Raw genomic sequence first — 11,707 nt, forward strand, 5'->3', positions numbered from 1 at the left:
AAAGAAAATCACTCAAAAGAAGCATAAAATTATTTTATTTTATATTTTTAGTTATTCTTACACTATTTTGTATTTTAAATTATTTTTTAAATGATTTCAGTAATATTTAATATAATAATTATATATATATATATTAAATTAAATAAAATAATTTTAGATTTTGTATTTCTAACTTTACTATTGGAGTTGCTTATAATAATATATTGAATATGGAAACTAGTAGTGTTTATTTTTTCAAAACACGTATTAAGATTATGTTTTATTTAGTTTGGTTAAAACATAAGTTTCATATATTATTTTCAGACATATTTAATTATTCAAGTATAAATATCAATTATGTTGTTTAAATTCAAAAAAATGGGCCATTAATTAATTATTATAAAAGGATATATATATATTAGTATTTATAAAAATATTTTATTATACTATTGTTAAATTTTTTTATTGTTTTACTATAATAAATTTGATTATTATTCTATAGTATAATATTTAATGATTCTAATAATTAATTGTTTTATTAAAAATATATGAAATAATATGTATAAATATATAATTCATTTGTGCTTAATTTTTAGTATTTATGTCACATTCTCTTAAGTATTTGTTGAATGTGTAAATAATTATTTTATATCTTTAAATATGATATATTAAATTTGTCTCTAGCTATAATAAGAAACCCCTTACCCCTGTTCTTTTTTTAAGTTACTTGCTTGAACTTTATTGAATATATTGATGGTGATCTGAAGTGATCTGAACCGCAGGTTTTCTATTTTCGTGAATAAAGAAATGCTGATGGAGGCATCTGGAAATTGGCCACAGGATCACATGTGGATTGAGAATCAGAGCCATTTGATAAGGGTATTGCCAACGCCATGGATATTTAAGTTAGCCAGTTAGGTCGTTATTTGAAAGATTGGGATCAATTAATTAAAGAGAAAATGCGTACTTAAACATTATATTGTGTATGAGATTTGGGAGAAGCTGACATGACATGACAGCAGGCAAGCAAGAATATACGAATTAAATTTTTATAACGCCGAGTTTTATATGAATCCCTTAAATTAATGCGCTTCTTGGTTTAATGATTCCAAGGTAAGGTGTGTATTATTTTAATTTGATATTACTAGCATTGTAAGATTGAAAAATGAATAGTCAATTGTGTATTGAACTTATTAGCCACTCGATTTTCGTTCACCGTGTAGGAATTAGGATTCTGAACTATATGGTATAGTATAATGATCACATACTTACAAGAGCATCGAATGGCATCTGACACGAATTTCCCAATTTCGTCTAAGATTAAAATATTAAACAGCTAAGAATTAGAGACTCATCATAATTATACAGACTACCTAAAATCGTAGACCACGGGTTCGGTCTATGCCATGAACTTGAACGATTTTTGCGACATGTTGTTGCCATTGTTTATCCTGTCCAACTAGAAACAATAAAAACCAACAAATAATTAATACTAACCAATTTACCTTTTCTTTTTAAAATGAGAAGAAGATATATTTGTACATATGATCTAAATAAATTTATCAAGTTTTAGCATTTAACTTATGTTTCGGGGTTGAAATATTTTTGTGATGTATAAATCATTGAAATAGGTTCGTGGTCTAAATTTATTTTTAAAAGTAGGTTAAATTACAGTTAGTTCTTATACTTTTAGTAAAATTGTAAATTAGTTTACATATTTTAAAAGTTTATAATTTGATCTTTATAAAAAATTAAAATTTATAATTAGGTCCTCAATAACATTTACTATAAAAAAAATACACATTTATCATAATGTCCACTTTTTCTTTTTCCTTTTTTTCTATTATCCTTTCTCTTCCCATCTTCTCCTTTCTTTTTTACTGGCAGCCATGACCATGGCATCAACTACCACAGCAGCTGCCACTATGTTATTATCAGATTCCATGTCAAGTGCAGATGGAATCATAAACCCAAACCTCCTAGGAAGAGTTATTTTTCTATCGGACTCTACTTCTACTTCTTGAAGCATGGCAACACTCTCAGCTTGGGCACCATTTTCAACTGTCACATTGGACCTCACACAAAACTCATCATCATCAAATAATACTAATAATACTTCCACTCTTCCAATCAGGCATCATCATCCTCTTAATGTTGTCCCTTTGTTTCAGTTACCCAATTTTCAAGGTCACCCGCAAAACTTTGAGACTCAAGCCCTACATAATCAATCAAAATTCTTCCGTCTTCAATTGTCTCAACAAGTTGCTGCCTCTTCCCAATCAGGAATCCAACCAACCACAGTAACAGCCGCCATCCCTGGCTGATTCCGTCACTGCAGCCATCACTACCGATTCTAACTTCATCGCCGCTATTGCAGCCGCCATCTGCTCCATCATCGGAGGTAACAACAACAACAACAACAACAACAACAACAACAACAACAATAATAATAAACCAAACAGTACTTGAAATAGTAACAACAACAACAACGGCAGCCATCTCCTCCATAATTGGCACGATGATGACGAAGATCCCGCTATTGCTGAAGATGCTGTGAGCAGTCGAGAGTTGTTGCATTTAGGGTTGGAGGTGGAGGAGAGTTGAAGAGCAACGTGTTCCTTCAATTCATGACGCTCTTTCCTCTTTTTTCTCTGTTTTGGAAAGTGGAGAAGTGACAGTGAGAGGGTTGGGGAGGGGTGGAGTGGGTTAGGAATTTTTTGGTCATTTTTAAATAGTTAAATTATAGTGTTGGTCCCTATAGTTTTACTAAAATTGCAAATTAGTCCTTACTGTTAAACATGTGCAACTCACATGTTTAAAACAGCGAATATGCTAAAGAATATTCTGTTAAATCAAACGGTGTTTGAACGGTAGGGACCCAATTACAAATTTTAATTTTCTTCAAGGGCCCAATCACAAACTTTTAAACTGTAGGGACCAATTTGTAATTTCACTGAAAGTAGTGTAGAAACTAACTGTGTAATTTAACCTTAAAAATACGTAAGTAGATGATATGTTATCTTAAGCAATTTTTAGAATTTTTATATTTAATTTCTTAGACTTTTAATTAAATTTCTTATAATTTTTAATAAAATTTGACAAATAATCAAATATTTAGAGTTGAGATAGTGTTTTATGTTTTCAGAAATTTTGGGCTTAAAAATAGCAAAAATCAACGCTTTCTCACAAAAAAATCACAAAGAAAATAAAAGCATGGTCCAAGACGTGGTCCAAGAACCATAGCCTAAGGAACAAAAGCCTGCACAAAGGGAAGGAAACTTGAGCCCAAAACACATACGCTTGGCGTACATGTCCATTAGTTTTGACCTCTTCGCACTCCAACGATTATAACTTGAGATACAGAAGTTCGAATGAGGCGGTTTTAGTTACCTTAGAAAGCTAACATCTAGAGCTTCATAATGATATACATATGTCTATAGTGAATGTTTAGTTTCAGTCACGTGCTACTATCATCTTTGGGACACGAAAAAATAGCACTCCAGACAACTCAAAATGCAAGCCCAGCATGTTCCAACTCTCAGGATGCAACAATTAAGGCCCAAGCTTAATAATCCACATAATCAAAAGTCTCAATCACATTTAGAAGAGTTGAAACTCTAGAAGATTAGTTATTAATTCTCTCTAGAAGTATAATAGATTTGGTTGTTAGAATTTGATTTGAATTATCGTTTTTAAATTTGAATTAAAGTCAATATCTTATCTTTCTCTCCAGAAGATAAGTAGTTATCTTATCTCACCTAAAGATAAGATTAGTTTAGTTTTGAATTTGAATTCTATAATTTAGACTATAAATAAGTAAGCATAGCTCAAAGAGGAGATCATCAAGTCCACGGACTGCTTCTCTTCTTCTTGTTTTTCTTACTTTAACTAATTCTCTGTCAAGGAGTTAGGAGCTCTGTTTATGGTTTCTATGGATAATTAATTTACGTTTATTTTAATTCGAATTCTTGCATTAATTTATTTCATGATTGAGTTATTTGTTCTTCATTCGTATTAGTGAATCAGAAGGTAAGCTAATTCTTTCTAGATCCATGTATTATAATTGAAAATTTTGATATTTGAATCAAAGTTTGAAAACTCTTTCACATGACTATTTGAATTTGACTAGAAATAGTGGTTCAATTAGTGTACGACACATGCATGATTTTAATCATTCTAATTTTGAATAAGTGACATATAATTCAGAACAACTTTTGAAAATCATGTTTTCTTTTAAGATTTAATTGGATAGGACTAGATTGAATACGTGACAAAGAAGAAGAAAGACAATCAAACGCTGTTGAACGACCAGAATTATCTAGAAGGTCTCAAAAAGAATGAAGATTACCTGCTAGATTAGTAGATTATGAAGTTGGCAATGACAACGATCCGTCCCATGAAGAAATCATCAATTTTACTCTATTTTCATATTATGAGCCAATGAACTTTGAATAAGCCTCTAGTGACAACAATTAGAAAAAAGTAATGGATGAGAAGATTCATGTCATTGAGAAGAATGACACATGTGAGCTAACATATTTATCGACAGATAAGAAGCCAATTAGAGTAAAGTAGGTGTACAAAACTAAGTACAAACTCAATTACTTTGATGTATTTTCTCCTGTTGCTAGATTAGATACTATTAGTATGCTTATTTCACCCTCGATTCAAAATAAGTGAAAGATACATTAAATAGATATTAAGTCTGCATTTCTAAATGGCCCTTTAGAAGAAGTGTATATTGAGCAACTTACAGTATATGAAATTTTTGGCGAAGAAGATAAATGTTATAGGTTGAACAAAGCCTTGCACGAGTTAAAACAATCACCAATAGCGTGGTACAATAAGATTGATTCTTATTTCACTAACAATGATTTTAGAAGATGTCCATTTGAGCATGCGCTATATATCAAGTTTGTTAGACTTAGAGATATCTTGATCATGTCCCTTTATGTTGATGATTTGATCTTTACCAACAACAATTTAAAGATTATTGCATAATTCAGGAAAACTATGATAAAACACTTTGAAATGACAGATATGAGTTTGATGTCTTACTTTCTTAGCATTGAAGTTGTTTAAAAAGATGATAAAATTTTTATTTCTCATAAAAAATATGCAAATGACATTTTGAAGAAATTTCAGAAGGAGCACTCAAAACCGATTCCTACTCTAGTCGAAGAGAACTTCTAGTTGCTAAGAGAAGATAAAGGAAGATCAGTAAACCCAGTTATTACAAAAGCTTGATTGAAAGTATGAAATACTTAACTGCAATCAAAGCATATATTGTGTTTAGAGTTGAATTGCTTAGCAAATTTATGGAAGAGCCTTGTAACAACCATTTGCAAGTAGCAAAAAGGATTCTTTGATATATCAAAAGTATTTTAAATGATGGTATTTATTATGAAAATACTTATAAAGTATATCTTGTTAGCTACATTAATAGTGATTGGGCCAAAGATATAAAAATAAGAAAAAGTACTTTGGAATTCGCATTTTATCTTGATTCTAATGCAATTTTATGGTCTTCAAAAAAAAAAAAAACCAGTAATACCGCTTTTCATAACAGAAGTAGAAAGCAACTTATGCTACACAAGTAGTATGGCTAAGAAAAATTCTTGAATGATTAAATGAGAATAAAGTATTTTAACAATGATATTTTGTGATAACCAATCAGTTATTTTACTTTGTAAAAATTCAATATTTCATAAAACATCGAATCATATTGATATTTGGTTTAATAAAATTAGAGAATTAGTGAATAAGAAAGTGATGATCGAGTATCGTCCTATTGAGGAAAAAATAACAAATATATTTACAAAGCCGTTAAAGACCGAACTATTTTACAAGTTTAAGAAAATGTTTGAAATAGTTAATTCTACAAAATTAGATTTAAAAAAGACAATGTTAAAAAAATAAACTACGTTACTGTCATATATATACTAGAAACATTAAAAAATACGCAAATTAATTGCTTGTTCAAAAATTGCTGCAACACAATAAGTAATATGAAGTAAAATTTAACAAGTTACCACATTAGTTATTATTAAACCAAGTTGGAAAGTGAAAGAATGAAGGCAAGAAAAATTCAAGTTTCTATCAGAGATAATTTTCTTGTCAAATATTAATTGTATAAGCAAAAGCAAAGAAAAGTTCTATGATAAGCGGATATTTTATACGCTTTTTGGGGGTAATTTCATGTAGATTTTAGCATGTTTTAATAAGTTTTTAGTAGAATAGTATTAGTTTTTAGGCAAAAATCATATTTCTGGACTTTACTATGAGTTTTTGTGTTTTTCTGTGATTTCAGGTATTTTCAGACTAAAATTGAGGGAGCTGAGCAAAAATCTGAGTTAGGCTGAAAAAAGACTGCTGATGCTGTTGGATTCTGACCTCCCTGCACTCGAAATGGATTTTCTGGAGCTACAGGAGTCCAATTGGCGCGCTCTCAACAGCGTTGGAAAGTAGACATCCAGGGCTTTCTAGCAATATATAATATTCCATACTTTGCGCGAAGATAGATGACGTAACTTGGCGTTGAACGCCAAGTACATGCTGCTGTCTGGAGTTAAACGCCAGAAACACGTCATGATCCGGAGTTGAACGCCCAAAACACGTTATAACTTGGAGTTCAACTCCAAGAAAAGCCTCAGCTCGTGGATAGCTTTAGTCTCAGCCCCAGCACACACCAAGTGGGCCCCAGAAGTGGATTTATGCACCAATTATCCTAGTTTACTCATTTTCTGTAAACCTAGGTTACTAGTTTTCTATTTAAACAACTTTTAGAGACTTATTTTGTACCTCATGACATTTTCAGATCTGAATTTTATACACTTTGATGACATGAGTCTCTAAACTCCATTGTTGTGGGTGAGGAGCTGATGAGCGGATAATTTGTACGCTTTTTGGCATTGTTTTTAGTATGTTTTTAGTATATTTGGTTTAGTTTTTAGTATATTTTTATTAGTTTTTAGTTAAAATTCACTTTTCTGGACTTTACTATGAGTTTGTGTGTTTTTCTGTGATTTCAGGTATTTTCTGGCTGAAATTGAGGGACCTGAACAAAAATCTGATTCAGAGACTGAAAAGGACTGCAGATGCTGTTGGATTCTGACCTCCCTGCACTCAAAGTGGATTTTCTGGGCCTACAGAAGCCCAATTGGCGCGCTCTCAACGGCGTTGGAAAGTAGACATCCTGGGCTTTCCAGCAATATATGATAGTCCATACTTTGCCCAAGATTTGATGGCCCAAACCGGCGTTCAAAGTCACCTTCAGAAATTCCAGCGTTAAACGCCGGAACTGGCACCAAAGTGGGAGTTAAACGCCCAAACTGGCACAAAAGCTGGCGTTTAACTCCAAGAAGAGTCTCTACACGAAAATGCTTCATTGCTCAGCCCAAGCACACACCAAGTGGGCCCGGAAGTAGATTTTTATGTCATTTACTCATCTTTGTAAACCTTAGGCTACTAGTTTTCTATAAATAGGACCTTTTACTATTGTATTTTCATCTTCTGATCTTTGGAATCTTTTGTTCTTGAGATCTTTTGATCACTTTGGGAGGCTGGCCTCACGGCCATGCCTAGACCTTGTTCTTATGTATTTTCAACGGTGGAGTTTCTACACACCATAGATTAAGGTGTGGAGCTCTGCTGTACCTCGAGTATTAATGCAATTACTATTGTTCTTCTATTCAATTCCGCTTGTTCTTTGTCCAAGATATCACTTGTTCTTCAACTTGATGAATGTGATGATCCGTGACACTCATCATCATTCTCACCTATGAACGTGTGACTGACAACCACCTCCGTTCTACCTTAGATTGGGTGAATATCTCTTGGATTCCTGATACACGATGCATGGTTGATCGCCTGACAACCGAATGCTCGCCTGACAACCGAGCCAGCCATTCCGTGAGATCAGAGTCTTCGTGGTATAGGCAAGAACTAATGGCGGCGTTCAAGAGAATCCGGAAGGTCTAACCTTGTCTGTGGTATTCTGAGTAGGATTCAATGATTGAATGACTGTGACGTGCTTCAAACTCCTGAAGGCGGGGCGTTAGTGACAGACGCAAAAGAATCACTGGATTCTATTCCGGCCTGATTGAGAACCGACAGATGGATAGCCGTGCCGTGACAGGGTGCATTGAACATTTCCACTGAGAGGATGGGAGGTAGCCACTGACAACGGTGAAACCCTTGCATAAGCTTGCCATGGAAAGGAGTAAGAAGGATTGGAAGAAGACAGTAGGAAAGCAGAGAGACGGAAGGGAAGGCATCTTCATACGCTTATCTGAAGTTCCTACCAATGAATTACATAAGTATCTCTATCTTTATCTTTATGTTTTATTCGTTCATCACCATACCCATTTGAGTTTGCCTGACTAAGATTTACAAGGTGACCATAGCTTGCTTCATACCAACAATCTCTGTGGGATCGACCCTTACTCGCGTAAGGTTTATTACTTGGACGACCCAGTACACTTGCTGGTTAGTTGCGCGAAGTTGTAGTGATCACAATTTCGTGCACCAAGTTTTTGGCGCCGTTGCCGGGGATTGTTCGAGTATGGACAACTGACGGTTCATCTTGTTGCTTAGATTAGGTATTTATCTTCAGAGTTCTTAAGAATGAATTCTAGTGTTTCAAGGTGATGTTCTTATCATCACCAAAGCTGATTGATTATCATCAATTTAGCTCTTGAATGCAATGTCCTGCTGAAGCTTGGCTATTCATGTCTAATTCCTTTAGACTGAAGCTTTAGACTAACATTGCATGATTTCTGGAATTCTCATTAAGAATTTTGATACCTTTATTTTCTTGTCCACTTAATTTTCGAAAAAATCCAAAAAAATTTCAAAATCATAAAAAACCAAAAATATTTTATGTTTCTTGTTTGAGTCTAGTGTCTAATTTTAAGTTTGGTGTCTTGCATGCATTGTTTATTTGATCTTGGTTCTATTTTCAAGTCAACAGTACAGGGAACTGAAGATTCAGAACATGCAGCAGAGGAATTACACAGAAAAAGCTGGGCGTTCAAAACGCCCAGTGAAGAAGGACAGACTGGCATTTAAACGCCAGCCAGAGTGCCTGGTTGGGCGTTTAACGCCCAAAAAAAGTAGTGCATTGGGCGTTAAACGCCAGAATGTGCACCATTCTGGGCGTTTAACGCCAGGATGGCACAAGGGGGAGGATTTTGTTTTCAAATCAATTTTTTTTCAAGTTTTCAAAGCTTTTCAAAATCAAATCTTTTTCAAATCATATCTTTTCAATCAAATGTTTTCAAAATCAATTTCTTTCCTTTTTCAAAGATACTTGCTAACAATTAATGATTTGATTGAACATTTCAAGTATGTTGCCTTTTCTGTTGAGAAAGGTTTAATGTTTGAATCATATCTTTTCTTGTTAGACAAGTCATTAATTTTTAAAATCAAATCTTCTTAAAATTGTTTTCAAATCATATCTTTTCAATCATATATTTTTAAAACCAATCATATCTTCTTAACCTCATCTTTTTCAAAACAGTTTTCAATCAAATCCTTTTGACTTCTAATTTCAAAATCTTTTTCAAAAATCACTTGATTTCTTTCCCACTCTTATTTTCGAAAAATTAGTGTTTTTCAAAATGTTTTCAAATTCTTTTACTTAATTTTCGAAAAAAAGCTCTTTCCCTCTTCTCACATCCTTCTATTTATGGATTATCACTCCTCTTCAATGCACAATTCGAACTCTATCTCACTAAGTTCGAATTCTCCTACTTCTTTCTTCCATTTTTCTTTTCCTCTGACACCTTAAGGAATCTCTATACTGTGACATAGAGGATTCCATACTTTCTTGTTCTCTTCTCTTTCATATGAGCAGGAACAAAGACAAAGGCATTCTTGTTGAAGCTGATCCTGAACCTGAAAGGACCTTGAAGCGAAAGCTAAGAGAAGCTAAGGCACAACTCCCTGTAGAGGACCTAACAAAAATCTTCAAAGAAGAAGAACACATGGCAGCCGAAAACAACAACAATGCCAACAATGCAAGGAAGGTGCTTGGTAACTTTACTGCACCTACTCCCGACTTCTATGGGAGAAGCATCTCTATCCCTACCATTGGAGCAAACAACTTTGAGCTTAAGCCTCAATTAGTTTCTCTAATGCAACAGAATTGCAAGTTCCATGGACTTCCACTGGAAGATCCTCATCAGTTCTTAGCTGAATTCTTGCAAATCTGTGACACTGTCAAGACTAATGGGGTTGACCCTGAAGTCTACAGACTTATGCTATTCCCTTTTGCTGTAAGAGACAGAGCTAGGACATGGTTGGACTCACAACCTAAAGAAAGCCTGGACTCATGGGAAAAGCTAGTCAATGCCTTCTTGGTAAAGTTCTTTCCACCTCAAAAATTGAGTAAGCTTAGAGTGGAAGTCCAAACCTTCAGACAGAAGGATGGAGAATCCCTCTATGAAGCTTGGGAAAGATACAAACAATTGATCAGAAAATGTCCTTCTGACATGCTTTCTGAATGGAGCATCATAGGTATTTTCTATGATGGTCTCTCTGAACTATCCAAGATGTCTTTGGATAGCTCTGCTGGAGGATCTCTTCATCTGAAGAAGACGCCTACAGAAGCTCAAGAGCTAATTGAAATGGTTGCAAATAACCAATTCATGTACACTTCTGAAAGGAATCCTGTGAACAATGGGACTAATCAGAAGAAAGGAGTTCTTGAGATTGATACTCTGAATGCCATATTGGCCCAAAATAAAATATTGACTCAACAAGTCAATTTGATTTCTCAAAGTCTGTCTGGAATGCAAAATGCACCAAGCAGTACTAAGGATGCTTCATTTGAAGAAGAAGCTTATGATCCGGAGAACCCTTCAATGGAAGAGGTGAATTACCTAGGAGAACCCTATGGAAACACCTATAATTCTTCATGGAGAAATCATCCAAATTTTTCATGGAAGGATCAACAGAGACCTCAACAAGGTTTCAACAACAATAATGGTGGAAGAAACAGGTTTAGCAATGGCAAGCCTTTTCCATCATCTTCTCAGCAACAGACAGAGAGTTCTAAGCAGAGCCACTCTGACTTAGCAACCATGGTCTCTGATCTAATCAAAACCACTCAAAGTTTCATGACTGAAACAAGGTCCTCTATTAGGAATTTGGAGGCACAAGTGGGACAGCTGAGCAAGAAAATTACTGAACTCCCTCCTAGTACTCTTCCAAGCAATACAGAAGAAAATCCAAAAGGAGAGTGCAAGGCCATCAACATGGCCGAATTTGGAGAGGAAGGAGAGGAAGTGAACGCCACTGAGGAAGACCTCAGTGGACGTCCACTGGCCTCCAATGAGTTGCTCAATGAGGAACCATGGGAATCTGAGGCTCAAAATGAGACCATAGAGATTCCATTGGACTTACTTCTGCCATTCATGAGCTCTGATGAGTATTCTTCCTCTGAAGAGGATGAGTATGTCACTGAAGAGCAAGTTGCTAAATACCTTGGAGCAATCATGAACCTAATGACAAGTTATTTGGAAATGAGACTTGGGAGAACGAACCCCCTCTGCTCACCAAAGAATTGGATGACTTGTCTAGGCAGAAATTACCTCAAAAGAGGCAGGACCCTGGGAAGTTCTCCATACCTTGTACCATAGGCACCATGACCTTAAACAAGGCTCTGTGTGACTTAGGGTCAAGTGTAAACCTCATGCCTCTCTCTGTAATGGAGAAACTAGGGATC

The 11,707-nt window shown here is 34.6% G+C and overlaps 1 non-coding gene and 1 pseudogene across 1 annotated transcript; one reads left to right on the forward strand and one right to left on the reverse strand.

Moving 5' to 3' along the window:
• The first annotated feature begins 1,874 nt into the window (after nucleotides 1–1,874).
• On the forward strand, nucleotides 1,875–2,448 carry LOC130934324 (probable WRKY transcription factor 31; annotated as a pseudogene).
• A 7,922-nt stretch (nucleotides 2,449–10,370) lies between these two features.
• LOC130937378 (small nucleolar RNA R71) lies at nucleotides 10,371–10,478 on the reverse strand. The gene has a single exon (XR_009068600.1). It is a non-coding gene; the product is annotated as a small nucleolar RNA R71 (small nucleolar RNA).
• Between the last annotated feature and the right edge of the window lie 1,229 nt (nucleotides 10,479–11,707).

This window comes from Arachis stenosperma, chromosome 6 (assembly GCF_014773155.1).
Source record: "Arachis stenosperma cultivar V10309 chromosome 6, arast.V10309.gnm1.PFL2, whole genome shotgun sequence".
NCBI lineage: Eukaryota > Viridiplantae > Streptophyta > Magnoliopsida > Fabales > Fabaceae > Arachis > Arachis stenosperma.